This window comes from Scylla paramamosain, chromosome 2, assembly GCF_035594125.1.
Source record: "Scylla paramamosain isolate STU-SP2022 chromosome 2, ASM3559412v1, whole genome shotgun sequence".
NCBI classification, from domain to species: domain Eukaryota; kingdom Metazoa; phylum Arthropoda; class Malacostraca; order Decapoda; family Portunidae; genus Scylla; species Scylla paramamosain.
In genome coordinates, this window is record NC_087152.1 from 29,521,817 (window position 1) to 29,531,816 (window position 10,000).

At 44.6% G+C, this 10,000-nt stretch overlaps 2 long non-coding RNA genes across 3 annotated transcripts in view; one reads left to right on the forward strand and one right to left on the reverse strand.

Annotated features, from left to right (window-relative positions):
• Positions 1-6,529, reverse strand: part of LOC135112787 (uncharacterized) — a 26,901-nt gene extending 20,372 nt beyond the window's left edge. Inside the window, exon 1 of one of the 2 annotated variants that reach the window (XR_010274562.1) lies at positions 6,205-6,529. This is a non-coding gene — a long non-coding RNA (uncharacterized LOC135112787). The remainder of the gene's footprint in view (positions 1-6,204) is intronic. The other variant, XR_010274560.1, reaches the window with a different exon arrangement.
• A 1,330-nt stretch (positions 6,530-7,859) lies between these two features.
• The window catches only part of LOC135112794 (uncharacterized), a 7,160-nt gene continuing 5,019 nt past the window's right edge, over positions 7,860-10,000 (forward strand). Inside the window, exon 1 of the long non-coding RNA XR_010274563.1 lies at positions 7,860-7,906. This is a non-coding gene — a long non-coding RNA (uncharacterized LOC135112794). The remainder of the gene's footprint in view (positions 7,907-10,000) is intronic.

The following is a 10,000-nucleotide window of genomic DNA, read 5'->3' on the forward strand; positions in this document are numbered from 1 at the left end:
AACAAAATTCTTCATTTCGCATTTTTTTTCATTCTTCTCTCTCTCCCTCTCCTTTTCGTCTCTTCCCTTTTACTTATCTTTCAATACCACCATTTTCACCTCCTGCTCTCACCCTTTTCCCCTTCATTTCATTCTCCATTCGTCTCCACTTCCTCTACTCCTTCACCTCATCTCCTTTCCTCTCCCCTCATCTTCCTTTCTCCTCCTTCCCTTTCCGTATTCTTCACATTTTTGCCTACACCAACTTTACCTTCATTTTCTTTTCTTTCCTTCATTTTCTTTGCTTTCTTTTAGTCTACCGGTACTGAACAACCGACGTCTTCCTCCATATCTTTCCTCCTCCTCCTCCTCCTCCTCCTCCTCTTCTCTTCATGTCTTAATAATTACTAAATTCACTGATATAACACTTTTATTTTACAGACACCAATTTTATTATAAATTGTGTTCATTTTCAGATAGACGTATAGAGTTCACCATAGGGTGAATAGTAGAACTTCCTTTCATCCTTTCCTATCAAAAATTCCACGTCAGTTTTTCCTTACTGCATGGTACTTTTCCCAACTATTTTCATGCCAGGGCAAGCTGGAGGGAGTGGTGTGTGGGGAGGAGCCTTCTGCTGTGCTTTCCTGTCTCTCTTCCCTGTAGCTAGTTAGAAATAGTGACCAAACAGCCTTGCAAGAACCAAAAGGTCTGTTGCTGTTTGGCTTTCCTTTGTATTCCTCCTCCTCCTCCTCTTCCTTTCTTCTACTTCGTGTGATGTTCTCCTTCATTTCCTCTCCTCCCACCTCATCTTTCTTACCCCTCCCATCTCCTCTTCTTCATCTCCGCATTTCCTCACAGGAACCATCTCTCTCTTCGGTCCTCCTCCTCCTCCTCCTCCTCCTCCTACCTTTTTGTTATCCCTTTCTTCATTCCTCTAATTCTTCTACGACAGACACACACACACACACACACACACACACACACACACACACACACACACACACACACACACACACACACACACACTCACACAACACCTGCTTCTTTCCTTCTCATCCTCGCGCAGTTTTCTGTCTCTACCTGTCTCATTTTTCTTAGCATCTTCTTCTCTTCCCTTTTCCTTACACTGTTCTTCCTCTTATACCATCCTCACTTCCAAGGCCCTACCACCCACCCCTCTACCTCCTCCTGCCTCTCTTGCCTCTCATCCTCCTCCTCCTCCTCCTCCTCCCTTCTCCTCCTCCACCTCCTCCTCTATAGATAACTTTGGAGCTTAAGTATCGATGGGAAACAAAGACTTCGAGTGAAGGGAAGTTTGTTAAGGGAAAAGAGATTACATTTTTCCCTCTTTTTCTGCAAAGGAGGAAGGGAGAGAGATAGAGAAGGGTTAATTTTCGACTTCCCGCCACTGATTGAGGAAAGAGTAGTGGCGTTGGAGAAGGAGGAGGAGGAAGGGGAGGAGGAGAGGGAGATTGAGAGACTGACGAGGAAAGGAAAATTATTTTACTTGTAATATAAATAGTACAGATAAAAAACTAACAAGGAAGTGGACGTAGGAAGAGAGAGAGAGAGAGAGAGAGAGAGAGAGAGAGAGAGAGAGAGAGAGAGAGAGAGAGAGAGAGAGAGAGAGAGAGAGAGAGAGATTCATTCACTCACCTGCACAATCCTCGCTCTTTTGTTTTTGTTCTTGCTCTTGTTTTTTCCTCCCTTTTTCTCCTCCTCCTCCTCCTCCTCCTCCTCCTCCTCCTCCTCCTCCTCCTCCTCCTCCTCCTCCTCCTCCTCCTCCTTCTTCTTCTTCTTCTTCTTCTTCTTCTTCTTCTTCTTCTTCTTCTTCTTCTTCTTCTTCTTCTTCTTCTTCTTCTTCTTCTTCTTCTTCTTCTTCTTCTTCTTCTTCTTCTTCTTCTTCTTCTTCTTCTTCTTCTTCTTCTTCTTCTTCTTCTTCTTCTTCTTCTTCTTCTTCTTCTTCTTCTTCTTCTTCTTCTTCTTCTTCTTCTTCTTCTTCTTCTTCTTCTTCTTCTTCTTCTTCTTCTTCTTCTTCTTCTTCTTCTTCTTCTTCTTCTTCTTCTTCTTCTTCTTCTTCTTCTTCTTCTTCTTCTTCTTCTTCTTCTTCTTCTTCTTCTTCTTCTTCTTCTTCTTCTTCTTCTATCCACCCCCACCGTATCCCCCCCCCCCACACACACACACACACAACCATCCCTCCCCTAACACACAACATCCATCCACCCCAGGTACCTGCACAGAGACAAGCACCCCACAGTTCGCTAGACGGGCAACTGAACACCCGCAGTAACGCGCCGTCGAACCCACAAAGCCACACAGAGCGAAGGCACCGCTATACCCATCCGAAAATGAATCTACGGCCGTAAAGTGAAGCATCCCGGGTCCGGTTACGGGTGCGGTTCATGCGTGCTATTGAAACCTGTATAACTGAGGGGATTACAGCCATAAGGGGATTTAGAGAGGCCAGAAGGGGTGTTAGTGGATGGGCTTACGTGTATAGGGTGTAGGAGGAGATGGCGATGGAGAGGGATGGAGGAAAGGATGGGAGGCGGAGGGCTGCGTGGATTGAAGAAGAGTGTCGGTGGATGAGAGACAGAGAGAGAGAGAGAGAGAGAGAGAGAGAGAGAGAGAGAGAGAGAGAGAGAGAGAGAGAGAGAGAGAGAGAGAGAGAGAGAGAGAGAAGGCAAGCAAGGCAGTTAATCACACTCCTGCACACATAAAAATAATGGCGACAATATGTACTTTTCATCTAATAAGCTACAGCGACCTAGTTACCTGCTGCTGGAGGAGGAGGAGGAGGAAAAGGAAGAGGAGGAGAACGAGGAGGAGGAGGAGGAGGAGAAGGAGGAGTAAGAGGAGGAGGAGGAGGAGGAGGAGGAGGAGGAGGAGGAGGAGGAGAAGAAGAAGAAGAAGGAGAAAAAACCCAGTAATTCGTGCAAGTCAAACGATGTCGGCTAAAAGAAATTTCGCATTTTTTCTTCTTCTCGTCAGCCTTTCTCTCCTTTGGTATTAATTACGTTTTGAAGCCAAGGCAGGTCATGTGTGTGTGTGTGTGTGTGTGTGTGTGTGTGTGTGTGTGTGTGTGTGTGTGTGTGTGTGTGTGCGCATACTCCTTTACATTCCTCTTTTGTTTTCCTTTAGCATTACCATCTCATCAAGAGAGAGAGAGAGAGAGAGAGAGAGAGAGAGACTTAAAGGGAAATGTGTAAACAGCCCTTAAATCCATGAAGCGTTACAAAATACACCAATGTTCTTCTCTTCTCCCTTTTCTTGTACAGTTCATTCCCATCCTCTTCGTCCTCTTTCTTCTCTCTTCTCTTTCACCCTTTGTCAACGCCATCATCCTTCTCCTCCTCCACGCCCTTCTCGTTTTGGTCATCTTCATCACTCATCACCTCTATCACCACCTTCATCTACTCGTCCTCTTTCTTTTCCCCCTCTTTCCTCTCTTCCTCCTCTTCCTCCTCTTCCTCTTCCTCTTACTCCTCCTCTTCCTCTTACTCCTCCTCTTCTTCCTCTATCTCGGACACATCCGTCAGCATTTGTGAAAGTGTGTCAAGCCTGAGCAATTAGTCTTAAGCTTTGAAGGGGGGAGGAGGAAGAGGAGTTGGGAGGAGGAGGAGGAGAGAGAGGAGGAGGAGGAGGAGAAAGAGGAGGAGGAGGAGGAGGAGGAGGAGGAGGAGGAGGAGGAAGGAGACTAAATATATCACTTACATGCGAGGGAATGGCCAGGGTTTCATGGAAGGCAAGGAGAGGAAGAGGAGGAGAATTAGAAGAAAATGTCGTTTGAAAATCTATCTCTTCCTGACATTATACTTACCTCGGTGTGTTTGTCATGCCACACGTGGTTACAGCAACATCCTTTCCTGTGTATTTGTTGTGCATGTGAGTCCCTTAAGTCTATCCTATTTCTGCGTCACCATCGAAGGGGGAAGGAAAAACAAAGCGAGAATCTGAAGAATTTTACACCACAATGAAAGCTGGAATAAGTCAGTAGGTCCACACTTGGCACGCTCTTTATAAAACATACCTATATCTGTATACACCTATCCACCTGTACCAGTCCATAAGTGTAATTTTCTCTCGTAACTCACTGTCTGGATGAGATTTATTCTTCTGCAGTTACGCTCAACTACGGCTCTTAATCATGCATGTCTGTATTCACCTATCATCCCAATCCATAGATTTATCTAACCTCTTAAAGCTTCCTGTTCCGTCGGCACTAGCAACCTGACTACTGCTTGGCTGAAGGTTCGTGATCAGCGCAGACTCGTGTTTATTTTTCATACCCAACTAAAGCTTTGACTAAACCCAGACTGACCCGGGTTCTTGATTACTTTACTACACTATTCACATCAACATTGCAATAACTTGAGAAATTATTCACATTGAAATACACATTTATTAGATTTTTATTTAAGTTATTGTAGTCACATAGCTATCACACCACTCTAATTTTATAGCTGTATTCACGTTCCTTACTCTCACTCCAGTATCCTGCTGTCACGAGGCTCACACCATTACTTATAAAAAATTTACCTGAGAAAAAAAATGTGTTTGTAAATTGGGGCTCCTTTGGTGTTATGTAGTCATTTATTCACCAAAATAGCTGGATTCGGATAGGCGGATTCGACGGGGGCGCAGTCCTTCCGTTAGGTTAGATTAGGGAGCTTGTGTTTTATTGATTTTTGTTCTCTAGGCCAACAATTTCTGAAAAACGATTACTTCTTCCCATAGACCTTTTTGCGTTACCCAAAACCTCGCATTCTCACGTGTCCCCAAGCTTGTTGGAGCAGAAGAGGTAGATTTTTCAGTAAGAAGAGTTGGAGCAGTAGTTGTAAAGAAATGCTACCAGTATTCCCTGCTTTAAGGCCCATTCACACACATCAGGGGCGTATCAGTGCCGTGTCCGCTCAGTCCTTCGGTGTCAGTGAAAAAAAAAAATATCGTTACTTTGAATTCCGCTGACGCATTCACACATGTCCGGCGCAGTGCCGTGTTTTGACTCTCCGTGTCAGTTCCGCCTCAATTCCGAGAAGTTGACTGTCATCGCCATCGATATTTTTCAGTTTTTCAAGGACGCCGGACGAGTGCTGTGAGTTTGTCCACAAGAATGATGAATTACTTATATAGAATCGGTTCGGAATCATCCCGTTCTGCATGATTTGTCAAAGCCAAAGTACTCGTATATGGACAGCAATCTCAAACAACGTATTTGGAAATATTTTGTTCCATCAACGAATTTGTACCGAGTAACAAACTCTCCTTCACTTTCCCTCTTCCACGTTTCATGTACCCACTTTCTTTCCCTCATCTTATGCTCAGCCACTTCCTCTTCATCAAGAATTATAGCAACCATTGCCAATTCCACGTGTGAAAACTTTGTCATCTTGAAAACCACTGATTTAAGGCAGTACGAATGTGTGTGAACAGACGTCACTGAAACGTCATGGATTTCACTGACACTGAACTGACACGGCACTGATACGTCACTGATGTGTGTGAATGGGCCTTTTACGTGTATTCTAACAATCACAAACAGAGAAAATCACTTCCCTGGTTCCATCGTGTCAAGCACCCTTCCTCGTGTCAGTTCCATCTCTCTCATCACGCCAGTCCTCCTCCTCCTCCTCCTTCTCGTCCTTCCTACTTTATTACTTCTCGCTTCTCCCCAATCCCACTTTTTTCCTCTTCTGCTCGAGTCATTACGTTAAGAAACCACACGAAAAGTAGAGCACCAGAGAACGAAAAAAAAAAAAGAAGATATAATCACTGTTATTACCCCTCTAACCACCACCAAAACCATTACCATTACCACTACCACTGATACTTCTTCTACCACAACAAACATCAAAACAGCCACCACAACCATCAGCACCACGTAGTATGTACGTATATACTAAGAGCACCATCACCACCACCGACACCATCACAGTCACTACAAGAATCAACACCACGTAGTAGTAGTAGTAGTATATACCATCACCACCGCTACCACAAGCACACTATCACACACCAACTATCGCAGCAAAAGCAAACATTAACAGTCCTCACCTCACTCCTTCCCCTCAACACACACACACACACACACACACACACACACACACACACACACACACACACACACACACACATACCTATACACACACACACATACCTATACACACACACACACACACACACACACACACACACACACACACACATACAGCCACAACTCACTCTCTCCCCTCAGCAAAAGGCGGGTTTTGGAGCACGGGCAAGCAAGCAGGCAAGCAGAGGCAGCGGATGTAGTATGACCGCAAAACACCAGGCGGGCACCAGATGGCTGTTTCTCGTTTCTCTCGCAGGATGATTTGTTGTCCCTGTAAACACTCCCTTGCTTGCTCTCCGCGCTGCGTGTAAACAGAGACTCGCACTGACAAGCCAACATTTTATTTATAGCCAGACGAGACCCCGGGGATGGAAGGAGGGGCGGGAGAGGATTCCAACTCGTACCGCGCAGAGGAGAAAGGAAATGAAAAGCGACGCCACGGGAAGAATACGACGGATAATGAAAAAGAAATTTGATTGAGGGGAAAATGCAAGGAAATTAAAGGGAAAAGAGGGTTGAGGTAAAAATGAATGTTGGAGGAATAGGAGAGATGATTGAAAAGAAAGGGAAATGTGGAAATAGGCTGGAGAGGTAAATGTTGTAAATGGAGGAGGTAGAAATTGAGGAAGAAGGAAAGTATAGAGAAGTGTGAAGGAAAGGAGAGGGAAAAGGTGAAAAAGAAACAAAAGACTAAATGAAAAGAATGTGACAGCAGCGGAAAAAAGGAAAGTGAAAAGCAGAAAGGAGGAAAAAAACACTGATGATAGACAAAGGAAAGATGGAGGAAAGATTTAAAGCAGGAAAGCATAGGAAGAGGAGGAGGAGGAGGAAAAAAAAGGGGGAATAGGAAAAAAAACGAAGAGAAATAAGGGAAAAGTAGGAAAAAAGGAAAAGTAAACATGACACCATACATTTTTCTGCTCGCTCTCAAAACTCATGCCCTGTCACTCACACTCGAAAAAGAAAAAAAAAAAAACAGAACTCCCTTAAGGCCTATCATCTGTAGAAACTTCATGTCTCAGCTTATGCGAAGGGAGAGGAAAGTAATTTAGAGTGGGAATGAGCGAGCAAGGAGGAGGTGGGGAGGGGCGGGCATAGGAGAGCATGTTAGGTCGTACCATGTTTCCTTATACGTGTACCTCTCACCCCTTCTGTTCCGCCTCGCCTTCGTCACCGGCCTCTTGTTTGTTCGTCCTCGTCCTTCCTTGTTTTCGCCGTGTTAGTTCCTTTTTCCCCGTCCTTCTCTTCATCTGCGCGTCCTCGTTTGCTCGCTCATCCCCGCTGCTGCTGCCGCTCGACGGGCAAGGCCAAATAGCCAACGTAACAAGGAATGAAGGAAAACCGGACGCGAATAATCTGCGGAGGGGAGTGAAGAAGGGGCGAGAGGGTTCAGAAAGGCAGGCTGAGGTGAGGGGAGTCGAGAGGGCGGTGTTGTGATGCGAGAGGGAAGGAGATGGCGAAGGAGTGTGTGTGTGTGTGTGTGTGTGTGTTTGTGTGTGTGTTGTGTTAGGGGAAAGACGGGTGGAAGCTAGTATGAAAACAAAGGAGAGAGAGAGAGAGAGAGAGAGAGAGAGAGAGAGAGAGAGAGAGAGAGAGAGAGAGAGAGAGAGAGACCCGGACGTGTTTTCTCCTAGTGTAGTGTCTGCCGCCACGTCGCCTCATGGCTGCTTATCTGTTCCTTTTTCTTCGCCGCAACCTTGGCGTGTGTTGACGTGGCGTACCCTCCCTGAACCCTTCTTATAATGCATCTCTTGAATCAGATAAAAGGGATTGCTTTGGTGCTGTGGCGTGGCGGTGCATCACTTAAGAATACTCGTGAAACTTTGTCCAGTACGATGGTGGCGGTGTCTGCTTAGAAGCACAGCCTTTGCGGTGACGCTTCCGTTGTGACTCTTTTCGTGATGTCGCACTTGTTTAAACTCGTGTTTCTTGTCTTCTAAAAGGATGATGAATGTAAAGAAGGTTAGACTAGAGCACGCGTTATTTATCTTGTTATGGGAAACATTTACCATTGCTGTATCCAAGAACAGTGGTGAGGGGCACGTGTCCTCGCACAGAAAACTTATTTGAATTTGCTAGAATGATGAAAGACGTAATACATTTTTTTTCTGGCCGACTGTCTCGTGACTTGAGGCGATGTGAGCCGCTGTCGGCTGATGTCAAGAAATGCTGAGTCCCAGTGAGTGTCTCCAAAGATATCAACTGTGCAATTCATGATTACAATGAGCTTAATTTTACTCCTTATATCACACTCTAGATATACGAGTTATATTGTAATACATGTTCTGATATAAAGAAGTGGAGTTTAATTGTGCTAACAAACCACAATAGGTATGCATATAACTGGTGTTCAAAAGTTCAGAATTTCTTTAAGAATATATTGTGAGCTAACAAGAGTACAATAGGTACATACCATTCTCTTTTCGTACAATATTTATTACATGTAACATTGCAAAAGTCTTCACGTAATATATTGTAATTAAGGACATAAACAGAAAATTATTATCAATGTGCAGATTTTTGTCATGTGTTTGAGCTTTTGCCAGCACTGATGATTAAAGTTGAGTTTTGGCTGTGATTTGCTAAACTTGACCTGCCGATTACACCGGAACTCTTGGGTATTGGAGGATAATTTCTGAATGCAAAATTGTGTTCATCTTTCTCCTCTTTATGAATCTGGTATCGATTTTTTTTTGCACTAAGACTCATAATACCGCGGAAAATTACCTTGAAAATTTTTGGGAACTGTTGGTCGTCTTTCTTGGATTATCACGCTCGTGCTAAGTGTTTTTGTACCAATCAGGCGGAAGAGAAAGATAGGTTCTCCACGCACTGGAATGGAACACTGCCTCACACTCCACCGAGGCCACGCATTGTTGCCTTTCACAACATGTGGGAAGAGAGTATCAGGTAAACCTCCTTTTCACCCACAATCTGCAAGGAATTCACTTGTACGAGTTTCTGAATAAATGCTTCAATTTTCTATAAATTCATCAGGTTGTTTATTAACGTAAGCCTTAACATTTTCACCGGAACGCCACTGTGCCTTGGAGTGGTGGGGAGGTGAGCATAGCAGTGATTAAAGGAAGTAAACTAGACCGGTGCAAACACACTAGGCAGGTTCACGAGAGGAATCATACCAAATGTGCTCCACGCTAAGATGCATCAAGCCAGCGTTGTGTGTGATGTGGTGTAATGTCCTTTAACAGTTGGGAGAAGCCTTTGTCTCGCAGTGCCATCACACGCCGGTGATGAGAGAGCTGAGTGGTCATTTGAAATACTCATCCTGGCTTGTCTGACCAACTGATTTGACTTTCCTGCTGATTGACTGGCAAAGAGACAACTGTTCCGATTAACTGCTTGTCGTACTGAGTGACTGCCCAACTTAGTGACTGAATTGAGTTATTTCAAACTTAATAAAGCAAACCAACTTACTGACTATATGCCTGATGGACAGCCAGACCACAGTGCCTTGAAACAGAGCCAAGGGGAAGGTGGACTTACCTGATCAAGTGACACAGGATCGGATGACTAACTTACCGATTGACTGGCTGACTGATTGACATGGATTGACTGGAGTGAAATAAGTGAAAGCAAACGTCACTGTGAGTTCCTGTTTCACTCACCCACTCACCACTCACCCACTCAGTTAATTGCCTCCCACCACCTCACTCATCCACTCACTCATTTATTCACTACTCATTCACTGATTCGCTGACTCACTCATCCGTATACCCACCATTCACTCACTCATTCTCACTTACTCATTTGTATATTTTCTATTCATGCACTCTCGTACTCACTCTTTCATCCGTGTACACACCCAGTCAGTCAATCACTCACTCGAGACAAAGTGACAGGTATACAAATACAAAGGAGACAGACGTACACTTAAGGAAGAATGGCCTGCGTGGGAAGAAGGAA